General features: G+C 38.0%; 1 long non-coding RNA gene across 4 annotated transcripts in view; it reads left to right on the top strand.

The window, feature by feature from the left end:
- LOC105492267 (uncharacterized) overlaps positions 1–26,467 on the top strand; it is a 61,720-nt gene that overhangs the window by 22,906 nt on the left and 12,347 nt on the right. For 2 of the 4 annotated variants that reach the window (XR_011616440.1, XR_011616442.1), the window contains exons 2-3: positions 8,005–8,099; positions 10,350–10,881. This is a non-coding gene — a long non-coding RNA (uncharacterized lncRNA). Of the gene's footprint in view, positions 1–8,004; positions 8,100–10,349; positions 10,882–26,467 lie in introns of those variants that run through there. The other 2 variants (XR_011616439.1, XR_011616441.1) reach the window with 1 other exon arrangement.

Genomic DNA, 26,467 nt, shown 5'->3' with positions numbered 1-26,467 from the left:
GGATATCAGGTACTCACCACCATGCATGACTAATTTTTGTATTGTTAGTAGAGACAGGGTTTCACGATGTTGGCCAGGCTTGTTCTGAACTCCTGACCTTGTGATCCATCCGCCTCGGCCTCCCAAAGTGCTGGGATTACAGACATGAGCCACCACACCCAGCCCTTATCATGGTTTTAATTTGAATGTATCTGTTGTACAATATGATTATTGGTTATTTTATAACTTCCTTTCTGAATGCTTGTCCCATCAAACATTCACAAATGAGAATTCAGGTCTTTTGCCCATTTTATGTTTTGTTTGGATATTTTTGCTTATTCACATGTGGGAATTATTTATTTATTCTGGATATAAATCCTCTATTGAATATAACTTTACTCTCTTCCATGTACACTACACAAACAAAAAGTATATAAAAATTAATATGGATTTATAAGTGTGTGATTAAACACTTATTCAAGTATATTGCCTCACTTCATTTAGGATCTTGCAAACAGTCTGCATATTGAATAAAATTCTAAGTCTTTGCCTGTTACCATATGCATAAAATAATATAGGGACTACTTTTTATTGTCAATACTCATCATTTGTGATACATTTAAGAGAAATTAAATTAAGCTATAAAGTTTTAACTTGATTATAAAATAATATTTGTGTCCCTTATCATGAAAAGATAAAAAGTAATGTGGGATTTGCCCTAGCCTTTATTTGGAATGATGCCTAACTCCAAGGATAACTCACTCGTGGGAGGAAGATGATAGTTTAGTAACTGGAACTTCCATTATGTTAAGGCCGATGTTCTGTGATTAAAATCAGGGACAACTCAAATAAGAGGTTGAAATTTCTTTTTCCATCTCCAACGATTTAAAGCTTTGAAGTTAAGTATAGTTAAATGCAAGGTCTATGTGTAGCAGCTTTACCATTTGACCATGCATGATAAATATTAGTGGAGATACGCCCACGCTAATAAGGACTGTATCTCTTTGTTAACTTCAAGCCTGCTTGTCTTCTGAAGAGGCACATTGGCACATTGCATGTATATACTCTGTGGTCAGTTCTCATCACCAGTCTGTGGGTTGTAACTACAAAGCATGAGAGATGCCTTGTAAAATAATAACAATACTACTTTATTTCTTGCCCTCTGAGTCATTAAAGGAAACAGAGTGTGTTTTGAGGCAGTTTTAATATGTGCGTTTTTTTAATTTAAAAAATGATTATTTGTTTACAGTGTGTACATGAATTCTCAGTTTACTAAAATGTTAATTGAGAGCTCTTTACTGACCATCTACCGTATGCTCAGAATTGTGCTGAACAGAATGAAAGATATAGAAAAGTATATTGAAGGAAAGAGATGGCATTAACATTTTTGGAACAATTGGAGAACAAATTGGTAAGATTTGTGATAGACTCTAAGTACGATAGAAGTTCAACAAAGAGAAAATCCCAGTGTAGAGAAGCAACGGGGAAAGGTGGGACTTAACTCGGTCTTAAATCTGAGACAGAATTGGGATTAAAGACTGGGAAAAAACAAAACAAAACAAAAAAAAAAACCACGAGCAAAGACCCCCAAATTCAGTAGCTTAAAGGAGACTGAAGATTATTCTCTTGCATAAAAGTCCACGGGAGAATGGATCTCTATATCATGGGTAGCTCTGCTGCATGTGGTCATTCAGGGACCCAGGTCTCTTCCATTAGTTGCTCCACAATGCCATAGGGCAAAGGTTCTTAAACTGTGGTCCTCGGGAACTTGTTAGAAATTAGCTAGAAACTGGCCGGGCGCCGTGGCTCACGCCTGTAATCCCAGCACTTTGGGAGGCCGAGGCGGGCGGATCACAAGGTCAGGAGATCGAGACCACGGTGAAACCCCGTCTCTACTAAAAATACAAAAAATTAGCCGGGCGCGGTGGCGGGCGCCTGTAGTCCCAGCTACTCAGGAGGCTGAGGCAGGAGAATGGCGTAAACCCGGGAGGCGGAGCTTGCAGTGAGCCGAGATCGCGCCACTGCACTCCAGCCTGGGCGACAGAGCGAGACTCCGTCTCAAAAAACAAAACAAAACAAAACAAAACAAAACAAAAAAAAGAAATTAGCTAGAAACTGAGTAGCAAGTCTATGGGCTCTGGGGCTGAGATCCCTGAACATACTCTTCTTAAGCTGAAGGCTGAAAAGAAGAAAACTGACATTTTCTAAGGGGCTATGTGATGCAGCAGAAAAAGAATGACTTTGAAAACATGTGTTTACATTTCAATTCTGCCACTATGCTCTCCATCAGACCCCACTGATATAATTTTCTTATTTGTCAAATTACTGTTCTCCCTCATATTTCAATTTATGTTTTATTTTAAGTAAAGTAAGTGGTATAAAGTTAAACACATAATAAGAGCCAAACAAAAGGTAGTTATTATCATTGAACACCCTCTAAGGGCCAGGCACTTTGTTAGATGTCTCACATGTGATTTCCTCACAAATATTAGCAATGATACTGTGATTATGATATTTTCATATCAACTTTACAAATAATAAAACCAAAGCTTAGTGAGTAAGTATCTTGTCCAATATTGTAGTATAAGTAGCAGGAAGAAAACCCAGACTGATCATGCCACAAATTATATGCTTTTCTATTAGGTTTTCACTTTAGTCTTACGTTTTGGAGTTAATGCCTCTGAGTCATGCAAACTATTGGGCCTTTTGATGGCCTTTGGCCATCAACTCAACAAAGCAACTAAACTCATTCCTCAAGGATATTTTCAAGGGGCTTATGGGTCTAGATTCAACATCCCAATTCCTTTACTTCCAGCAGAAGTTCCTGGTGATGCCATCTCTCTCTGTTTTCCAAGGAGAGCTAACCATATAAGCCACAGAATTTCTCAGAAGGCTTCCCACCTCCAAATCCCATGAGCTTACCAAATTTCACTTGTCTTTGACCTCTTGAAAATAAATTCAAGTGAAACTCTTGAGTCCCCAAATATTTATTAAGTTCAGATCTGTACCTAGTGCTAAGCCAAAGGAAAGCAATTTACATTCCAGTAGCTTTACACTAAATTCTAAATAATCTTATAGTGAAGTGATGCCACTTTTACAATCATCCGCTTTACTCACAGGGAGACCAGAAAACACATACAAATACAAACTTACACGTATTGTTGAGAAACTCATGAAAGTCTCCATATTAACATGTTCTATTTTTATTTTAATCCCAATGTTCCTTGGTGTACTGGATAGTATTCCATAGTCACAGCTTAATATGGGGTGTTACTCCTCTTTTATAAGGTGTTAGCAGTGATTATACCATGAAAGCTCCCTTGATATAATCCCAGTCCATGTCTTCACCCATTTATGGCAATCAGTAGTTTTTAGGAGAAAACTACTAATCATCTAAGCCTGAGAAAAGTTGGCTGAGACTGGGGAAGGATTCACTGGGTAACCTCTTGATTATTTTATAACATCTCTTGCATTAATCTTGTATTTCAAAAGCCCAAAGAATCACACATATCAATGTCTAAGAGTTCCTAAAAGTGAGAAACTGATTCATGACCACTAACACACACACACACAGTTGAGTTACACACCAGAACACTAATTTGAACCATGATAATGTCATACATTTGTTCATGTATTTAACATATATTTATTATCTGCCTACTGACAGAAAGACACTATCTTAGATACTACAGACATAGCAGAAAACAGAAAATAAAACAGACATTGTCATTACCTTAATGGAGACAGCATACTAGTTGGGGTACAAGTATTAATCAAATAAGAGCTGTAACAATGATGTGTGCTGCTACAGGAAGGTTCACAACGCCAAGACAGCCTAGAGATAGAGCGACATGGCTCAGTCTCGAAGTCAGGGAAGGCTTTGAGGAAATGGCCTTGGAGCTGACGTCTGCAAAAGGAGTAAACTCAGGGAAGAGGGAGGGAAAGACATTCTACGCAGAAAGGTTATAACTGCAAAGGCTATTTTTTAAAAATGCCCAAAAACTTGGCAGTAAGGCAAAAGGATAAATGCTTGTCTTTTCAAAGTCCCAGTGGAGTGCTGGTTAAAAGGCTCACCTGAGGATTATTTAATTCTCCAGGGCAGGACCAGCAAATTTTTTATGTAAAGGCCCAGAGAGTAAATATTTCAAACTTTATTTTAAAACTGAACCATATGTATTTCTGTGAAGTATTCTTCTTTGTTTGGGGGAATTGTTTGTTTGTTTGTTTTGAGACAAGGTCTCACCATCACCCAGGCTAGGGTCCAGCGGTGCAATCACAGCTCACCATAGCCTTGACCTCCCCGGCCTAAGCCATCCTCCCACCTCTGACTGCCAAGTAGCTGGGACTACAGGGTGCACACCACCATGCCCAGCTAATTTTGCTTTTTGTTTTTTGTGGAGACAAGGTCTCACCATGTTTCCCAAGCTGGTCTGGAACTCCTGGGTTCAAGCGATCCTTCTGCTGAGGCTTCCCAAAGTGGTGGGATGACAGGAGTAAGCCATGGTGCCTGGCCCGTTTCGCAGGATTGTCTTCACAATCCTTTAAACATGTGAAAAAAATAAATAAATAAAACATCCTTTGCTCTCAAGTTGTACAAAAGTAGTCCGCAAGCTTCATTTGGCCCGTGGGCCATAGTTCGCCAACCCCTGTTCTAGGAGAGCCCACCTTTGTTTGCTATTTTCTTTACTATTGACTAAGGCCCAGACTCTGGGAAGTCGTGATTAATTTGAAGATATTTTTGTCTGCAAGAGATGCAAATGATTTCTGCTGGTGAAAAAAGAAAATAAAGGTTATGGTTTCATAGTGCTGTAGTCTTAATCCATTAACCATTTTTTTACCTAAACCAGCAATCTTATTCTAACTTTTTTTTCCTGTGCTGATAATTACACAGTTCTCAAACACTGCTTGGGCTAGCTTATAGGTTTCCTCCTTAATGAGTTAAATAAATCTTTGTACCTGTTTACTTTGTATCTGCGTAAGAGCCTTGTTCATTGCCTTTATAAAATGTTACTTTGACAGGCCCTATAGCAAAAGGCGGGATTTTTTGCACAAGGAATTGAAGACCAGGGTGGCTGGAGCAGAGACAGGAGTATATATAAGTCAATAGGTAGTGGCCTGCCCATATAGGGCAGTGTTGACATGTTAAGCAAGTTTGCTTTGAGCTTGAGAGCATTAGAAGACATTGAAGTATTAATCACATATAGTGGTGTGGGAGCTGTGTGTGTGTGTGTGTGTGTGTGCATGTTGAGAGCGCAGGGGTGGCCATTCATATAATCATGCCACCCACAGTACAGAGAACAGACTGAAGGCATCCAGGCTGGAGGTGAGTCCAACCATTAAGAGGCTACTAAAATAGCCCAGGCAAGACAGTAAGGTCCCTTGATAAAGGTTATAGAGATGAGGACAACGATCATATCGGAGCAATATTTGGAGCGTTGTTTTTGGAGAATTCATAAAAGAGAAGAGCTGCCAAAGATGCTTGGTCATTCTTTCCATCTAGTGGAGCTTAATGTGATCCAAACGTGTTTTGATTCATTGACCATGCAAAGTCACCATCACAGGGATTCAAAACACTTGAATTCCTCCTTAGGGGTAACTCATTTCTTCTTTGTTAACATATTTATGTCTCCACATGGAAGCCATATTATAGTAAGAAGACTTCTTGGTGAAAAGAAGAGGAGGACTTATGATAGACAATGGAGACTTGGAAGGATGAGAGGGTGGGAGGCAGTGGATGATAAGAAATTACTTAATGGGTACAATGTATGTTATTTGGGTGATGCATACCCTAAAAGCCCTGACTTCACCACTATGCAGTTTATCCATGCAACAAAATTGCGCTTGCACCCCCAAAATTTATACACATTTTTTTTAAAAAAAAAAAAGAAGAGGACTTCTGTGAAGTTAATATCTATTGGCATTGGATTGAGACTGCCAGAGATTTTAATTTGCAGTAATGATTGTCATCCCTAAGGAATCGAAAAGTCAAAAAGATAAAGTCAAGTTTATCTCCCAAAGTGTGTGTATGTCTCTGAAGCATTGAATTACATTCTAGAGTCCTCCTCTTCAAAGCTTTCATTGCTGATCAGCCTTTTAGTGGTAAAATACTTTTTCTTTAGATGCATAAAAATCTCCACGTTAAGTCTCCTCTGGAGGTTCTGGGAGCTTTTTTGTCTTTTGCGGTTGACTTTGCCTATCGCTGCTCTGTTTTCAGAGGGTACTCTTTCTTCATTTTCAGATCCTCAGGGCTGTCTAACTGTAGTCCCCAAGTTCTACAGCATTTGTTTTAAACACTGTTCAAACTGGCAGTGCCATCAGCCCACACTATGCACTCCATGCAAAATATCCTTAGCAAATTATGGAATGCCTCTAGTAGATAAAACATATTTTAATGAGTGAAGAGGTTAGTATTTCATAAACCCAAGAAAAGTGTAAACTGACTTCCACTATCAACAGTTTAAAATCAATTTGGAGGCATTTGGAAAGCATTTTAAAGAGCAACTAGGCATCAATAAAATTTAATTAATTGGTTCTATGGATGCACATGTAAATTGGGTGTTAATTATGCTAGCAATGCTCTTCCATTAAAAATTAAGCTCACGATTAGTAACTGAGAAAAACAAGCCATCATTCTATAAACAAGTCTCATTCTGTTGTATTTGAACCCAACCTTTCGGTAATTAAATCATAACTACATTTACTCAGATGAATCTGAGCCCTGATGGATGGATGGTGAGTTAGCCAAGTGATCTTCCCTGGGCTGTTCCATAAAAACAATTGATAACTGAGGAGATAAGTTATGTGCAGTTGAGCTGCCCTTTAATACAGAACTATTGAATTATTGAAAATTCTTTCCTATCTAATTGACACCAAACAAAAGAATGGTCAACAATTGCAAGAGATATAGTGAAGATTAGTGATCATTTCAAAGCTGATGACATTTGAAGATGGAAGGCCTAGAACAAAAGGTTATAAGCTGGAAACTCCAAGTTCTTTCTACAATCCTTCTCCCCTCTCCCTGTCCTCCCTCCGCACACCAAATTCTTGTGTTTAGAGATAAAAATGCAGTGGGGGTTTTAAAGATATATTATAACTAAGCTATCATCGTTTTGGACTTCCTCAATTTATTTTTCTAGACTCCTTGGAAGTCAAAATATAATGTAGATCCAGAGCTGGTATGAATTCCCAATGGGCTTCCTTAATTGACAGAGAATTAGAGCTATATTTCAGGATTGGAAAGAATATAATACTTAAAACACTTTACCCACACCACTTGGTTTCCTTTTTTCCAATAGATTTTTCCAAGGGAAATTGAGTCCATATGCTTTGATCCATCTTCTCAAGAATCATCAAGATGCTGTTTTATTAGTGCTATTTGATGGGGCATTTTATCCATTTCAATGAGCCCTTTGATGTCCCATTTCTTAGTCATGGAAAATTGGGTATGGAGAAAAGACAAAGATATACCCTCTCACTCCCCACACCCAACAAGAAAAAAAAAAAAAAGGGAAATGCTTCTAAGCCACAGAAAAGTTAGGGAAATTGCTCAGGGATTTTCCTAACTGAATAAATTACAATGCCTTGGCTTAAAAAAAAAAATCAAACATCAGAAAAGCTTTAGTAATAGGATTCTGCTTTAGGTTGCTTTTTAAGAGGATGTCCTCATTTTCCTTTGAGACTGGCCTTTTTCATCTATTTCGCCTTTCTAAAATGCTACAGTGAGGGAGTGGCTGGTACCTGGTGGGAGAGAGATTCACATGCATAGGAAAACATTTAAGGAAGGAGGAAGCAGCCGTATTTGGATGATTTTGAATTTCTGCATTTCACTGTATTTTATTTCTACTGGTCTTTCATGAGACTAAGCCTTCCATCCCAGATTGTGTGTCATGCAGAGACCCTGGAGCTTAGGCAAATTTGAATCACTGTCTTGACCATCATTTAATTATATCACACGCATAGAAACCGATGCATGCTTCTGTGTACAAACATAAAAGTGAATATGTATATGTGCTTGTTCTCATGCAGACATGCTACTCCCAAACAGTGCCTTTGAATCAGGACCCAGTCATCACATTTGAAGAGAAAAGAAATATCCCTGACCACGTTGGGACTTCACAGAGGTACTGCAGACATGGTTTCTTCATCTGTTCATAAAAGTTCTGTTGATCCATTGTCTATAGAACTGGATAGGAGTAAGAGATTGAAAGATTTGCATAGTCCTTTGGTAATCTGGCTAAACAAAGACTATTCATTACCTTTTTCTTTTAGCCCAAGTCTATTCTGTGAGTGCCTCCTGTGTGACTGTTTCTGTGCTAACTGCTAAAGTGCCTGGTGTAGAAGAAAAACTGTTTTATCTGCCTGTAGTCAGAGTGGAGGGGAAAAGGAAGCAAGTGATAAAGCCCCAAACAGTCAGAAGATTGTCTGGGAATGTGTTTGGCAAAATTGTGAAAATTTATGCAAACGAAAGGTCATAATCAGTCAATGTGCAAAACAGTTTAAGGAGATCAACAGGTTAACTCACAATGTTATTGCAACAAGGTTACTATGAAGGTGAGATGAGTGAGATGCCTTTGGCACATAATTTAAGGAAGTGCTCACTCTCAGGCATCAACCCTGTACTTGCAGGACTGACAGGGAGCACCTATTCTCATAAAGTGAGGGAAATTATCACCCATTTTGCAGTTGAAGAAACTGAGGCTTGGGGCTGGGGGAGTGGCTCAAGAAACATTTTTACTAAATGACAAATTCAGGATTGTATTATCTTATTTTCACATTGCTATAAAGAACTACCTGAGACTGGGTAATTTATAAAGAAAGCAGATTTAATTGACTCAACAGTGCCACATGGCTAGGGAGGCCTCAGGAAACTTACAGTCATGGCGGAAGTTGAAGGGGAAGTAAGCAGCTTCTCACAAGGCAGCCAGCAGGAGAGAGAGCGAGCAAGGAAGGGAGTGCCACACTTTAAACCCATCAGATATTATGAGAACTCACTATCACGAGAATAGCAAAAGGAAAATTAGCCCCAATGATTCAATGGTCTCCCACCAGACCCCTCCTCCAACACATGGGGATTACTATTTGGGATGAGAATTGGGTGGGGGACACAGAGCCAAATCATATCAAGGGCTTTGGGTCTCCAGAGATTGCCTCTTAACCAGCATGGATGCTGAGTAATGACCTTCAGCTACTTAGAAAAGGTGACGTAGAGATGGAAAGTAGAAAAAGTAGGGAAGGAAGGGCATCTGGAGAGGAGAAAGGAAAATAATATATCTGACAAGCCAGACAGTGCCAAGAAAGAAAAGAATCCCTATGCTGCCAGATGGGATGAGGAAAAGAGATTGCACACAGTCCTAGGGTAACTGGAGTTGTATCGGCTTCTGGGCAGTCCTTTTATTGATCAAAGAGTCTTTCTTCTTTCCTCATGTCAGCTACCCAAACCAAGGAGAATAACAATGTGAATCATCTTTCCACCTGTTGTGTGGGGCCAGCAATTATTTTTTTAGCTTGATGCGTTAACCCACCTGCTCCCTGTGGCCCTGGGATGCTCTGCCATCCCCCATGGCTGCCAGTTCACTTAGGGTAGACTTATGGCAGAGGGATGTCAATTTTGCTTGAACTGCTCAATCACTGCTGACATTTTGTTAACCATCCTATGAACTTCTCAAGCCTGAAGTAGCAGCAACTTGTGCCCTTGAAAACTGAACAGAAAACAACCGTATTGATTTTCTACTATCAACAAGGAAAAGACAATTTCTCTTTGCCGAGAATGCTCATAATGCATTTCACACCACTTATTCTCGGCAGTCCACCTCTTCCTAATATAGTGTTGGGCCTCTTTAAACCCCTGCTGTTTTAGACTCTGCTAGAGTTAACCCTGAAATACCAGCACCATCTCGAGGCCTTCCAGTTTCCAGATAGAAATGTTCATCAGTGCTGAACTGACAGCCTACTTAGGCAAGGGAGCTGTGATCATTTAGAAATTACAAAGGAACTCAGGCCTGGATGAGGGGATTGGGGTTGGGACCCCAGGAATCTTTTTTAGTAAAATTCTCTTTTAAAAGAACATATCTTTTTGGTTTATTAAAAGCACGAATGATGTCCATATGAGATTTTGGAGATATATCCGCGTATACACTGACCAAACTGATTGAATAGGAAGATCATTATTCAGTAATTTTTTACCACTCATGCAACCATTCTAGCTAAGTCAAGGCCCAAGATTTCATTTGTGAATGATTATTCCAAATTACCAGGCCTTTCTTTTCTTTTTCAACCTGCATTTAAAAACATAAAATAAAATTAAAAACCTATCAGGCATGCCCTAATAGTTCCATTTTTTTTTTTTTTGAGATTTCCAACGTACCAAAAAGAGACTGCAAGGAACCGAAAGAGATTCAAGAAGCTTGAAAAAGCAAGCCTGACCCTCTGGGACAACTGTAGTGTCAAAAGCAGTCAATATTTATGCCTAGCAACCTTGACAATATCCTTTTAATTAAAATCAATGGAGAAATAAAACATGCGTTAGAATGCACGTGGGATCACTCACCTCATGAGACAGAGAAGGCTCCGATATTATGCGCGGTGTGATTATGACAAGACACAGGACCTTCTGTTTGAGACATGGCTTCTGGTGTTTGCAATTAGATCTGTTCTTTTGATGGTTGTTTTCATTTAGTGTTATTATTTTTGTTTTTAGTTGTTTGTTGGTTTCTCATTTGGTGCAACTTTCTTGAGACACATGTTAAAACACACACACAAAACAATCTTAGCTTGGTGTGGTGGTTCACTCCTGCAATCCCCAGGACTGTGGGAGGCCAAGGAGAGAAGGTTTCTTGAGCCCAGGAGTTCGAGACCAGCCTGACCCACGTGGCGAAACCTCGTCTCTACCAAAAATGCAAAAATTAGCCGGGCGTTGTGGTTGGCACCTGTAATCCTGGCTACTCAGGAGGCTGAGGCAAGAGAATTGCTTGAACCTGGGAGGCAGAGGTTGCAGTGAGCTGAGATCGTGCCACTGCACTCCAGCCTGGGTGATAGAGCAAGACTGTCTCAAAAAAAAAAAAAAAAAAAAAAGAAAGAAAGAAAGAAAAGAAAGAGATTTAAAGAATTTGCTGGGTGTGATGGCACATGCCTGTAGACCCAGCTACTGGGTAGGCTGAGGTAGGATCACCTGAGCATGCTGAGGCTGAAGGGAGTTATGATTGTGCCAGTATGGGTGACAGGGCAAGACCCTGTCTCAAAAAGAAAAATTAAAATAGAAACTTCTTATAAAGTCAGATAATATGTTCATCAGGTACAAACTAAAATCTAGATTTGATGTGGCAATTGAAAAAAACAGGGAAAGAGACCACAGAGTTTAGAAGAATGGTGTTCTCTTGGTAGTTCTGCCGCCAACTAGCCATATGACCTTGAGGGGTGAGTGGGGGCATCATAGGCAACATCTTTGAGTCTCAGCTACCCCTTCTCTAAAATGAAATGGTTAGTCTCAATTCTATGAGGTGTTTTTTGTTTTTTTTTTTTGTTTGTTTTTTGTTTTTTTTTTTTTTGAGACGGAGTCTCGCTCTGCCGCCCAGGCTGGAGTGCAGTGGCCGGATCTCAGCTCACTGCAAGCTCCGCCTCCCGGGTTCACGCCATTCTCCTGCCTCAGCCTCCCGAGTAGCTGGGATTACAGGCGCCCGCCACCTCGCCTGGCTAGTTTTTTGTATTTTTTAGTAGAGACGGGGTTTCACCGTGTCAGCCAGGATGGTCTCGATCTCCTGACCTCGTGATCCGCCCGTCTCGGCCTCCCAAAGTGCTGGGATTACAGGCTTGAGCCACCGCGCCCGGCCTCTTTTTTTTTTTTTTTTTGAGACGGAGTCTCGCTCTGTCGCCCAGGCTGGAGTGCAGTGGCCGGATCTCAGCTCACTGCAAGCTCCGCCTCCCGGGTTCTCGCCATTCTGCTGCCTCAGCCTCCCGAGTAGCTGGGACTACAGGCGCCCGCCACTACGCCAGGCTAGTTTTTTGTATTTTTTAGTAGAGACGGGGTTTCACTGTGTTAGCCAGGATAGTCTGGATCTCCTGACCTCGTGATCCGCCCGTCTCGGCCTCCCAAAGTGCTGGGATTACAGGCTTGAGCCACCGCGCTCGGCCGAGTTTTTTTTTTTTTTTTTTTTTTTTGGCTCCCTGTAAACATTCTATTAGACCAGTGATTTTTAAAGTAATAGCAACTACTGTTCTTTGAACACTCCCCATGTATAATGCAAGAACTTCTCAGTCAATCTTTACCGCAAACCTGTGAGATAACAGGTCCCATTATAGTTTCCATTTTATGGATGTGGAAACTGAAGTTGAAGAGATGGAGTCATTCTCCCGTGTCACCAGCTGGCTGAAGCGTGAGTGTATTCAAAGGCCATGAGCATCACCATTGTCTCACACCACCTCCCTGGAATCTCTGGAATGCAGAAGGGGCTTAGGTACGAGAGATGCCCCTAGTTTCCCTCTGTAGACTTTGAAGGGTCTTCTGACTGTGCCTTCCAGCTAGCAGATTTCTCTTGAGCTCACTTGGCTTGGGGGCACTTCACTTCACTTCAGGCCACTTCCACTGGTGCAGAGTTCACCTAACCTGAACCAGGACAACTTTTCTATACATCCAGATTTTGTTTCAAAGGTTCTCATGCAGGCAGGCTTAACAATGACAAGTTAAGTTCCCAAGAATAGAAGGCAATTTAACACTGTCCTCTCTGGCAGGGCCAGGCAGATTAACCATCAGATATCAGTGCTTTATAAAATCCAAGCATCACAGAGGTATTTTTGTTTGTTTGCTTTTCTCATGTGGCTGGGCTCCTCTCAGATTGCAGAGAGCCGCCTCTCTGGAGCTTGCAGGACGACTGTCATGTTGTTAAAAGCTTCCCTTCCTTATCTCACTTCCTAATCACCAAAGAGCGATTTGAGAGCCTTCAACACTGGTTTTTCCTCTTCAAGGATCTGCTAGTGCTGGACTAATTAATGGAAAGGGCCCGGAGATGAGTTCCCTCAAAAATTATGGAATGTTCTAATCAGACGGGTAAGCAAAAAGCTTGACCTCTAGGTCAGAGGGTCACTCTCAAATAATACGATGGATTCAACTATTACTGTCATTTTATGTTACTCCAAAAGGGTGAGAACAGAGGTTAAAGTAGGCCCTGAGGGGCAAAGCAACGCCCATGTTTCTGCTCTAGAAGTGATCAGTTAAAGAGCATTCTTCATGTATCCCCAAAGTCTTCAAAACCTGGCTCTGCTTGTAAGCAGTTCTTACCTTGTCGGTTTCCATTACTGGAAACTGTTTCACCAGTTCTCTCTTCCATGTGCCTTCCTGTCACTGTTGCTGGGCCTTCTTCCCTGTCTCCATCAAACTCACTGCTTCCTCACTCCACCTAGTATTAACCCCCAATTCCCCAAAATTCTTGTTCACTTTTTGGTACTTATTTTAATTATAAAATATTTGAAATATAAGTTTGTAAGTTTGGAAAGTTTCTCCTGTAGAGAAGATGAAGCAGATGAACATTTCACTATTCTTTGCTAATTATGGCTAAAACATCCTTGGGCATTATATATGAAACCAACATACAAAGACTGTAAAGGTTGAAGAGAAGAAGGCAGATAAGCTAGAAACTTTAGGACCCACAGAACAACGTGGTGGCAAGTTCCCTGGGCTATTTCTTTGCCTTGTATACCCCAGACTTGAAGCTGAAGAAGCCAGCACCCTGGAATGGTCAATGCATACAGATGAAAACAACAATAATAACAAGTTGCTGTTTCTAGCCAAAGTGATCGCAGTACACGATGGCTGCAGCAAGGAGGCACGGCTGGGTCTGCACACTCCATGGAGCCAGTGGAAGCTCCACCCCTTCTGAGTTGGGGCAGGAGATCCTAGGGTACTGCTGCAGCTGCCCAAACCACAGGTTGCAGACCCCAAACTGCAGCTGTAGCTGCCCAAACTGGCTGTGAATCCCGAGCTTCTCTGTGCTCTTGCAGGGAACCAGGAGTAGGCAGGATCTGCCCTCCTGGGTGCCCAACCCATGGCTGCAGACCTGGGCCTCCCATTCCACAGAGTATACAGGAGCTGGGGACAAGTGGAAGCCCTGTCCCTTCTGAGTTTGCAGAGTAGAAGCTCCCTGGGTGCTGCTGCAGCAGCCCTCCCAAGCACAGGGCCTGGGCATCTCTGCAGCCTACTCCCTTGGGGACCAGGAAGGGCCTTCACATCCCTGCAGGCTCAGGGGTGTCTACTCCTGCTGCCTGGCCTCTCTCCTTTCCCTGTGCCAGCTCCAATCTTGGAGCAAAGATGGCACTGAGCCCCAGGGGCCATGAATGGCAGCAGAAATCAGATAGATTACTGGGTGGAAAACAGTAGTCCAGGGTAAGGCCTCACCTTCAGGCCAGGGAAAGGCTGAAGGCTGGGGGCACGACTGCCAGTCCACAGACTGGAATAGGGAGTTGTAGTGCCTCCTGCTGCTTGCCCGTTGTCACCCACGGATCAATATGCATGCACTTCCTCCCTTCTGAGGTCCGTAAAAGCCTCGGGTTCAGGCAGAGCAGGGCAGAGGGCAGAGGACAGAGAGATGACAGGATGATCAGCTGCAGAGAGGAGCTACCCTCTCTGCTTAGAGTTTCAGAGACCTGCAGAGTGGTCCAAATGACTGGCCTGCAAAGAGGATTTACCCTCTCCAGCGCCTTCCCTCTGCTGAGAGCTGAACACTTGACGGGATGACCTGCCTACAGGGAGGAGCTACCCACTATGGGTCTCCTCTGAGCTGTTCTAACACTAAATAAAGCTCTTCTTCATCTTCTTCACTCTTCACTTCTCTATGTACCTCATTCTTCCTGGATGCTGGACAAGAACTCGGGCAAAGGTGCCACCAGCCACAGGGTTTTCTGGGTAGAAAATTGACACTCCAAAGATCCCATAACAAAAGAATCAGGAAGTGGGTAGTCAGAAAGAAAAACTTTCAGACAGCGACTACTCTACTCTAACCAAACACCACAGAAAAAATGGTTACCCCATCTCATCCACACCAGCTAGGGCTAAGGGGAGAGCTAAGATATATAGCTGGAATGAAGCACCCCAATCCTTTCGTAGGGCTGGCATCAGAGAATGTCAAGTAGAGCACCAGAACTTTCCTCCTTACCAGGTGGAAAGGAACAATCCTCTTCCCCACACCATCACAATGTCAGTGGGACCCACACAGAAAACCTGGATTTTCAACTCTTTCCAGCAATAATAGATACTTCAACCTCTCTCCTCTGGGATGGTATCAGAGGACCCTAGTGGAGAGTCAGGAATTTCACCACTGCACAGCAGTAACAAGCCCAATTTGCTCCACTCTGGTGTTGGTGGAGACCACGTGGGAAGCAGTAAGGACGCATTCCTACCCTTCCAGACATTGAGGTATCAGTGAAGGTCTAGTGGGAAGCTGGAACTCCCACTCTCAGCCAGAAGTAACTAGGATTCATATATATACACATTCAGAGGTTAGTGAAGGCAAGCAGAGAACCTGGACTTCAACCCTCACCTGGCAATAATAAGGTGGCATCCTCCCTTCTCCTGCAGAGCAGTGTCAGGGGAAACTGAGTATAACAGAAGGTCTAAATGAGATCCAAAGTCTTATAGCATAATACATGAAATATCTAGGTTTTATTAAAAAATTACTCATCATATCAAAGAGAGCAGGGTGATCTCAAATTGAAAGTAAAGGGCAATGAATATATGCCAATGCCAAGATGACAAAAAATTATCTGGCAAATATATTTTAAAGAAAGCATGATAAAAATGTTTTAACAAACAATTACAAGCATGCTTTAAGCAAATAAAATAGAAAAATATAAGCAAAAAAATAACCTGATCAAAGAAACAGAAGATGTAAAGAAGAACCAATTGGAAATTTTAATACTGAAAAATACAGTAACCAAAATAATAAACTTAATAGATGGGGTCAATAGCAGAATGGAAGGAACAGACAAAAGCATCAGTGAGCCTGAATATAGAATAAAATAAATTACCCAACTGAACAGAAAGAAAATAGATTTTTAAAAATAAAAAGACTCTCAGGAAGTTTCAGGACTATAACAAAATATCTAACATTCATGTCATGTAAGTTCTGAGAAAAAAAAAAAAAGAGAGCAGGGCTAAGAAAGTACTTAAAGTAACAGCTGAAAAATTCCCAATTTTGGCAAAAGACACAAATTACATATTGAGGTTAAACCTAAAGAAATTCACATCAAGACACATTATAATCAAACTTCTGAAAACCAAAGCTAAAGAAAAAAATCTTGAAAGCTGTAAGAGAAATAATATTTTACCTACAGAAGAAAAACAATTTTAGTGAAGCATATTTCCCATCAGAAACAATGAAAGAAGTAGTACATTTTTCAAAAGTTGAAGGAAAAGAATCATCATCCCAGGATTCTATATCCAGTGAAAATATTCTTCAAGAATAAAGGGTAATCAAGGCATTCCCAGAAAAAAAGCTAAAAGAATTTGTCACTAGTAGACCTAACATGAGAAAATAGCTAAAGGAAGTTCTCCAAACAGAAAGGAAATAATAGAAAAAGAAATATTGGAATATTGGGAGGGAAGAAAGTACACATTAAACAAAAATCTGGGAAAATATAACAGATGCCTCTTCTACTCTTCAGTTATCTATGTGATGCTTGACAAATATAAATTATAGCACTGCCTGATGTGATGCTAAATGTACATAAATATTTACAATAATTATATCATAAATATGGAGAGTAAAGAGATATGAGGGGTATAAGATTTTTACACTTTTACACATCACTTGAACTGGTAAAATAATAACACTAGTAGACTATACATATGTATATTTGTATACATAATGTAATATTTAAAGCAACCACTAAAATGCTATTAAAAATAGACTTGAAAATATTACAGATAAAATGGAATTCTAAATGAAATGCTCAAGTAACCCATAAGAATGCAAGAAAAGTAAAACAGAGGAAAGAAACAGAATAAACAGAAAACATAAAATAGCGGAATTTTTATTTTTAAAAAGTCTGCACATCAATAATTACACTAGTTGTAACTGGTCTAAATATACCAATTAAGAGACAGAGATTGGCAAGTTATATTGTAAAACATGGCCAAACTCTATCTTGTCTACAAAAACTCACTTCATTGATAATGATATAAGCATATTAAAAACAAAATAGTGGGAAAATACATCATGTAAATATTAAAACAAAAGAGAGCAAAGTAGCTATATAATGTCATATAAATTAGACTTCAGAGAAAAAAAATTATCAGAGGTGGAGAAGTACACTATATAATGACAAAAGGGTCAATTCACCAAGAAGATGTAGCAATTCTAAAGGAGTTATAAAATAGCAGGGTTACAAAATACATTAAAGGTATTTAATAGGACTAAAGGGGGAAATAGCCATAGAAACAGAAATGGTGAAAGGCTTCATCATCACTCTACCAAAAATTAGTGAAAAACTATATAGAATGTCAGGAAAGAAGGAACTCAATAGCACTATCAATGTGCATTTATAGAATACTCTACTCAACAGTAGCAGAATATACATTACACATTCTTTTCAAATGTTTATGAAATATATACTAAGATGTGGGCTGGGTGCAGTGGCTCTTACCTGTAATCCCAGCACTTTGGGTGGCCAAGGCAGGTGGATCATTTGAGGTCAGGAGTTGAGACCAGCCTGGTCAACACGGTAAAACCCCATCTCTACTAAAAATACAAAAATTAGCAAGGTGTGGTGGCACATGCCTGTAATCCCAGCTACTTGGGAGGCTGAGGCAGGAGAATTGCTTGAACCTGGGTGGCTGAGGTTGCAGTGAGCTGAGATCATGCCACTGCACTCCAGCCTGAGAGACAGAGCAAGACTCCATCTCAAAAGAAATAAATAAGTACATAAATAAAAAATATATACTAAGGTGGATAATATTCTAGACTACAAAAAAAAAACAACAACAACAAACTTTTTAAACATAGAATTTATATAGAGACCATGTTTTCCAACCACAATGGAATCAAACAGGAAATCAATCACAGGAAGATGAAGTTAAAATCTTCAAACACTTAAAGACTAAAAGACACACTTCTCTTTTAAATAATCCATGAATCAAATAGGAATTCTCATGGGAAATTTAAAAAAAGTCAAACTGAGTAAGAATGAAAATATGACATCATAATTTGTAGAAAATAGTTAAAGCAGTGGTGAGAGAGAAGTTTACAGCATGAATTAATCTAGATTAGAAAAGGGTGAAATTCTCAAATAACCTAAGTTCCCATTTTAATAACCTAGAGAAAGAACTGCAAAGTATATCCAAAGCATGATAATGAAAGAAATAATAAAAATAATAGCAGCAATCAATGAGATTAGAAACAGAAAAACAATATTGGAAATCATTACAACTAACAGATGGTTCTTTGAAAAGATCAATAAAATTGACAATCCTCCAACAAGACCAACACAAATTACCAGTATCAGAAATTAAATAAGGAATATCATACAGACTCTGTAGACCTCAAGCGAATAGTAAGGAAATACTAGAAACGTCTCTCTCCACATAAATTTGACAACTTAGATAAAAATGGAGCAATTCCACAAAAGTACAAAGTATTGTATCATCGAATATGAAATAGAAATTTGAATAAAACTATAACTATTAGGAAATTGAGTTGATCATTTTAAAACTGCCCCTCCCCCAACACTTCTCCCCCAACACTGCCCCCCACCCGCTGCCATCAACATACCTTTTCCCAGATGGTTACATTGGAAAATTCTAGGAAACATTTAAGGGAGAACTAACACTATGTCTACCTAATCACTGCCAAAAATAAAAATAAAAAATAGAAAAGGAGTAAACACTGCTGTATTCATTTTATGAAGCTAGTATTACCCTGATATCCAAATTAGACAAAGACAGTACAAAAACAAAAACTACAGAGCAATATCCCTCATAAACATAGATGCAAAAATCCTTAAAAGAATATTAGCAAGTAGAATTTAGCAATATATAAAAAGAATTATATGCCATGGTCTTTGGGGATTATTCCAAGGAAGAAAGCCTGGCTAGCTCAATTTTTTAAAATCATCAATATTATCCACCACATTAACAAGTGAAAGAAGTAAATTTATATGATTATATTAGTCAATGTGTAAAAAATATTTGACTAAATTCAACATTCATTTCTGATTTTAAAAATCACTTAAAAAATTAGAAATAGAGGAAATTTCATCAATTGATAATGTGTGTAAAAAAATCTATACCTAATATTATATTTAAGTGTGAATGACTAAATACTTTCCTCTCTGATTGGGAAAAAGTCAAAGATGTTCACTCTCCCCACTCTTATTTAACATAGTGCTGGTAGTTCTAGCTAATATAATAAGGTGGGAAAAGAAATAATAAGTAAATTTGGCAAAGTTGCAGGATACAAGATCCACTTACAAAACTCAGTTATATTTCTGTATGCTAATAATAAAAAGATAGGCACCAAAATTAAACATACAATACCATTTATAATTGCTTGAGAATAATTTAAATGATTAATTATAAATCTGACAAAATATGCACAGGATTTTAATGCTGAAAACTATAAAACACAGATGAAAAAAATCAAAGAAGATCTAAACAAATGGCAAGACATATCACATATATGGGTTGAAAGACCCAACATAAAAATGTCAATACTCCCTAAATGGATGAACAGATTTAACCTAATTTCTATCAAAATGTCAATAACACTTTGTGTAGGTATAAACTAGATTATCTTAAAATTTATATGTAAGTGCAAGTAAACTAGAATACCTTTTCAATAAACACTGCTAGACCAGAGGACACCCATAAACAAACAAACAAACAAACAACAACAAAAAAAAACAAGAAAAAGCAAAAGATTCTTAATCTAAGGCTCATAATTTATAGAAAAGAATAAATAAATCATAGAGAGTGATGTCAGCAAAAATGGTGACCTAAGAGCCACCAAAAGTTTGTCCCTTTATAGAAGAGCAATGAAAAAGCTAAGAAAAAAAAAAAGTGGTCAGAATCAACTTTTTCAGAACTCTGGAAATTAACCAAAGGCTTGCAACAACCCAAGAGATGTTTAGGCAAGAAAAATTGCTGAATCTTAATAAAAACAGTGAGCTTTGTGGCATTTTTACTTATATTAGTCCCATTAACCACTCTCCAGCTCTTTGTTAGCCTTGAAAAATAAAGGCATTGAATCCCAGCACCAGAGGAAATAGAACTACCATATTCCCTCAAAATTTATAGTTTCATCTGTTTAAAGGCTTCCTAAAATACCCAAGTGGAAAGGCTGGTCTTTTGGTGGGGCTTACTAAAATTTGCCCAATGCTAAACACCTTTTTCTGGGGGCATTTGTCAAATGTCTTAACATCACAGCTACCTGAAGTGATGGATAACAGTTGGGGCAAACAATAAACTAACAAAAAAGATTGACAGGAAAATCTGAAAAATGAAATACTTTTAGGGTCATTGACATATTTCTGAGAAGCTAGACGTCTACATATATGACCAGGGCTGTGCACAGCTATGCACATGCTTACGAAAGACCAGTGTAGGTTCTAATCTCTCACCTTTGACCTTGAGTCTCTGCCCAAGCAGGAAGTGAAGGCTAAGGTAGAGTTGTAATCACCTGGCTGAGTGTAAAAGGCATTCCCCACCATCTACACAGAGCCAATCAAAAAAGACTGGGAGACTTATTAGTAAAGGCCTTTAAGGAAATTTTTGTCCAATCATTAGCTGACCATGAAGTTAATTGAATAGAGATTTCAATGACCACACATAACAAAGATACAGACTTTACAGAATTAGTTCAGAAACATATAAACAAAAACCAGTAACAACTACAACAGGAAGCAACAACAAATCTTGGGAAATAGGGATGGTCTGATTTCCAGAGTCACACATTATATAATTGGAAATGTGTTCTTTTCAATAAAAATATTATAGAACCTGTAAGTAAACAAGAAATTATGACCCTTACATAGAAAAATAAAAAAATGCAATCTATAGAAACCATCCCTGGGAAAGCTCAGAGGCTGGACGTATAAGAAGAAGACATTAAATCAGTCATTTTAAATATGTTTGAAAAGCTAAAAGAAGTCATGTCTAAAAAGCTAAAGGAAATTATGTAAATAATGTTTTACCAAATAAAGACTACCAATAAGGAGACTGAAATGATAAGGAATCAAATAGAAATTTGGGGATTGAATAGTAATTTTGTAAACCAAAGTAAAACTAATATAAAAAATTCACTGGAAAATCTCAATAGCAGACTTCAGCATGCAAAGTAATAGGTAAACTTGAAAATAGGTAAATTGAGATTATCCAGGCTAAGAAACAGAAAGAAGAATAAATAAAAATAAAGAGTCCAGCAGAGACTTACAGGACTTGATAGTTGTACACTATCAAGTATACAAACATGCATAATGGAAGTCTTAATGGGAAAACAGAGAGGGGGTAAAAAGAATATTTGAAGAAATAATGCCTAAAAACTTCCCTCATTTTATGAAAAAACATTAGTTTACTCATTGAAAAAGTTCAGTGAACTCCAAGTAGCATATATTCAAAGAGAGCCACACACAGACTCATTATTTCAAACTGCAAAATTCAAAGTCAAAGACAGAATCTTGGAAACAGGCAATAAACAATTTATTATGTATAAAAGACCCTCAATAAGATTAACAGTTGGTTTCTTAGCAGAAACCATGGAGGCCAGAAAATATTGAGATGACATTTTTGAAAGAAAAAAACTGTTTGCCAGGTTTTTTATATCTGGTCAAACTTCATAGAGAAAGGAGAAATTAAGAAATTCCCAGATAAACAAAAACTGACAGAGTTTGTCACCAGCAGACCTGTCTCACAAGAAATAATAAAAGCAGCCCTTCTGGCTGAAATAAAAGGACACCAGACAGTAACTTGAATCCACAATAAACAGAACACCAGAAAAGCAACTATACAGATGAAGACAAAGTATGAATGTATTTTCTGTTTTCAACCTGATTCAAAAGACAACTTCATAATGCAATAAATCTAAAGAAGGGCACATAATATATAAAGATTTAATTTATGAAAATAACAGCAAAATAGGAGAAGAGGAATGAAGCTATATATGAGCAAAGTTTTAATATTCTATTTCAATTCAGTTGGTATTAAAACAAATCCAATTTTTTAAATAAATTAAGATATTAATGGTAATCCTCAGTACAATTGCTAAGAAAATAACTCAAAAATATGTAGTAAAGAAAACAAGAAACTTTAAATGGTATGCTAGAAAATATTTATTTAACACAAATGAAGACAACAGTGGAGGAACTGATGAACAGAAAAGAAAGACATAGAAAACAAATAACAAAATGGCACCTAAAAATCCTATCATATCAGTAATTATATTTTAATTGATTAAAGTTTTTAATTAAAAGTCAGATAATAAATGATGCTGGAAAAACTAGATATCCACATGCAGAAAAATAAAGCTAGACATCTGTCTTTCACCATACACAAAAATCAACTCAAAATGGATTGAAGTTTTAAATGTAAGACCCCAAATGGTAAAACTACTAGAAGGAAACATTGGAAATGTGCTTCAGGACATTGGTATGGGCAAATAATTTTTGGATAAGACAGCAAAGCATGATGGCTCACGCCTGTAATCCCAGCACTTTGGGAGATTGAGATGGGAAGATCACTTGAGCCCAGGACTTCACGTCCAGCCTGGGTATAGTGAGACTCTCTGTCCACAAAATTTTAAAAATTAGCTAGGCATGGTGACATGTGCCTGTAGTCCCATCCCAGCTAAAGTAGAGGCTGGGGGAGGGGGCGATGTGGGAGGATTGCTTGAGCCCAGGAGGTCAAAGCTGCAGTGAGCCATGTTTGCACCACTGTGCTCCATGCCTGGGCAACAAAGCAAGACCCTGTCTCAAAAAATCAAAAATAAAAATAAAAAACAAAATAAAAATATTTTTGGATAAGGCTTTAAAAGCACAGGCAGGCCAGCTGCAGTGACTCATATCTGTAATCTCAGCACTTTGGGAGGCCAAGGCAACCGAATCACCTGAGGTCGGGGGTTCAAGACCAGCCTGACCAACATGGACAAAGCCCGTCTCTACTAAAAATACAAAATTAGCCAGGCGTGGTAACGCATGCCTGTAATCCCAGCTACTCAGGAGGCTGAGGCAGGAGAATCACTTGAAACCAGGAGGTGGAGGTTGCAGTGAGCCGAGATCATGTCATCGCACTCCAGCCTGGGCAACAAGAGTGAAACTCTGCCTCAAAAAAAAGCACAGGCAATAAAGATAAAAATAGGCAAACAGGATTCTATCAAGCTAAAAATCTTCTGCACAATAAAAGAAACAATCAATAAGTGAAGAGACAACCTACAGAATAGTCTAAAACTATGCACCTGACATGTATTCTAATATCCAGAATATATAATGAGCTCAAATAACTCAATAGCAAAACAACCAAATAATTCAATTTAAAAATGGCCAAAAGGCCTCAGTAGACATTTCTCAAAAGAAGGATAGGTACATGAAAAAATGCTCAACAACACTAATCATCAGGGAAATACAAATCAAAACTACAATGAGATATCACCTCTCCCCATTTAGAATGGCCACTATCAAAAAGACAAAGAATAACAAATGCTGTCATGGATGTGAAGAAAGGGGAATACTTACACACTGCTGGTGGGAATGTAAATTGGTATAGCCGCTACGGAAGACGGTATGAAGTTTCCACAAAAAGTTAAAAGTAGAAATATACAATCCCACAATCCTACTATTGAATATTTATCTAAAGGAAATGAAATTAGTATGTCAAAGTATGTATTCTTATATTTATTGCAGTATTATTTATAATAGCCAAGATATGGAATCAACCTATGTGTCCATCAATTGATGAATAAATAAAGAAAATGTGTATATACACAATGGACTACTATTCAGCCATTAAAAGAAAGAAATCCTGTCTCTCGTGACAACATAGATAAACCTGGAGGACATTATGTAAAGCAAAATAAGCCAGACACAGAAAGACAAATACTGAGTGATCTCACTCATATGTGGAATCTAAAGAAATTGATCTCACTGAAGTGGAGAGTAGAAGAGTGGTTACCAGATGCTGGGGAGAGTAACAGGAAGGGGAATATGGAGAGATTGTTCAATGTGTACAAAATTACAGTTAGAGAAGAGGATAAGTTCTGATGTTCTGTCACACAACAGGGCAACTATGGTTGACAATTTTGTATTATACATTCCAAAATAGCTAGAGGAGAAGATTTTGAATGTTCTCACTACAGAGAACGATAAAATATATGAGGTGGTGTGCTAAATACCCTGATTTAATTATTACACAATGTATACGTGTATGAAAACATTGCACTGTACTCATAAATATGTACAATTATTATGTCAATTAAAATAAAGAAAATTTTAAAGGCAGAAATTGGTAGAATGAATATTTTAAAATTAATGAAACATATATGTACCTAACAACAAAGCCTCAAAATACATAAAATCTGACAGGTTTGAAGGGACACACACAATTCAACTTTAATAGTTGGACACTTCAATCCCTCACTTTCAATAATGAATAGAACAACTAGACAGATCATCAAGGAAATAGAAAATTTGAACAACACTATTAACCAATTGGAACTAACAGACATCTAGAGAGGACTGCAACCAACAACAGCAGAATACACATTCTTCTCAAATGCATATAAAACATTTTCCAGGCTAGACTATAAGTTAGGATGACCATAAAACAAGTGTCAATATGTTTAAAAGGGTTAAGGTCAAAGTATGTGTTACAGCTCCAATGAAATGAAAGTAGAAATTAATAATAGAAGGAAATTTGGGAACTTAAACAACATATTCCTAAATAACCAAGAGGTTAAAGATGAAATCACAAGGGTAATTAGAAAATGCTTTCAGATGAACAAGATGAAAACAGAACATATGGAAACTTATAGAATGTAGTGAAAGTAGTTCCTAGAAGTTTCCCAAGAAAACTTCTAATTGTAAACTCACTCAAATCAACAACCTAATCTTCCACCTTAAGACGCTAGAAAAAGAAGAATAAACTAAATCCAAAGCCAGGACATGAAAATAATCAACATTAGAGTAAAACTAAATAAAACAGAATAGAAAAAATAGAGAAAATTCACAAAACCAAGTTGGTTGTCTAAAAAGATCAACAAAATTGAAAAGCTTTTAGCTAGAGTGGTCAATTAAAAAAAAACCCTCTAATTACTAAAATTCATGAATAAAAGAGGAGACAGTACTATGGACTTTACATAAGTAAAAGGAATATAAGAGAATGCTATGAAAAATCATATGCCAACAAATTAGAGAGCCTAGATGAAATGAACATATTCCTAGAAAGCCACAAATTTTCAAAATTGACTCAAGAGGAAATAGAAAACTTCAGTAGGCTTCCAACAAGTAAAGAGATTCAGTTAGTAATTTTAAAGATGTTATACAAAGAAAGCCCAGGACCACATGGCTTCACTGGCAAATTCTGCCAAATGTTTAAAGAAGAATTATCACTAATTCCTCAAAAACTCTTTCTAAAGCATAAAAGAAAAGGGAACACTTTCTAACCCATTCTATGATGCCAGCATTACCCTGATGCCAAATCCAGATAAACACATCAGAATAAAAGAAAACGATACAATTCCCTTTTAAATATAGGTTAAAATCCTTAACAAAATACCACCAAATCAAATCCAGCAGCACATAAAAAGGATTATACCTTATAACCAAGTAGGATTTATTCCAGGAATGCAAAATTGATTAACATATGAAGATATATATATATATATATATATATATATATATATGTATATATGTATATATATATATATATGTATATATATATATATACACCATATTACATGTATATACCAATATATATATCACTACAATATAGCATATTAATAGAATAAACAGGGGACCACATAATTATCTCAATTGATGTAGAAAATGCACTTGACAATATCTAACACCCTTTCAGAATGAAAACACTTGGAAAACTAAGAATAAAAAGGAACTTTCCCAACCAGATAAAGGCCATCTATGAAAAACCCACAGTTATATCATACATAGTGGTAAAATCCTTCCCCCTAAAATCAGCACCAGTACAGGGAATCTACTCTCACTTCTATTCAACATCATACTGGAAGTTTTAGTCAGGGCAATTAGGCAAGAAAAAGAAACAAAAGACATCTAGATTGGAATGGAAGAAGTAAAATTATCTCTCTTTGCAAAACTCTCTCTCCTAATTTGGTATATAGAGAACCATAAAGAATTCACCAAAAATCTATTAGAGCTAATATATGAGTTCCACAAGTTTGCAAGAAACAAGATTAATGTATAAAGTTAATTGTATTTCTATACACTAGAAATGAATAATCTGAAAATGAAACTAAGAAAACAATTCCAGGCCAATCATGGTGGTTCA

This window comes from Macaca nemestrina, chromosome 18 (assembly GCF_043159975.1).
Source record: "Macaca nemestrina isolate mMacNem1 chromosome 18, mMacNem.hap1, whole genome shotgun sequence".
NCBI lineage: Eukaryota > Metazoa > Chordata > Mammalia > Primates > Cercopithecidae > Macaca > Macaca nemestrina.
The sequence above is the reverse complement of the archived record's forward strand: the minus strand, read 5'-3'. Positions and strand labels throughout refer to the sequence as shown.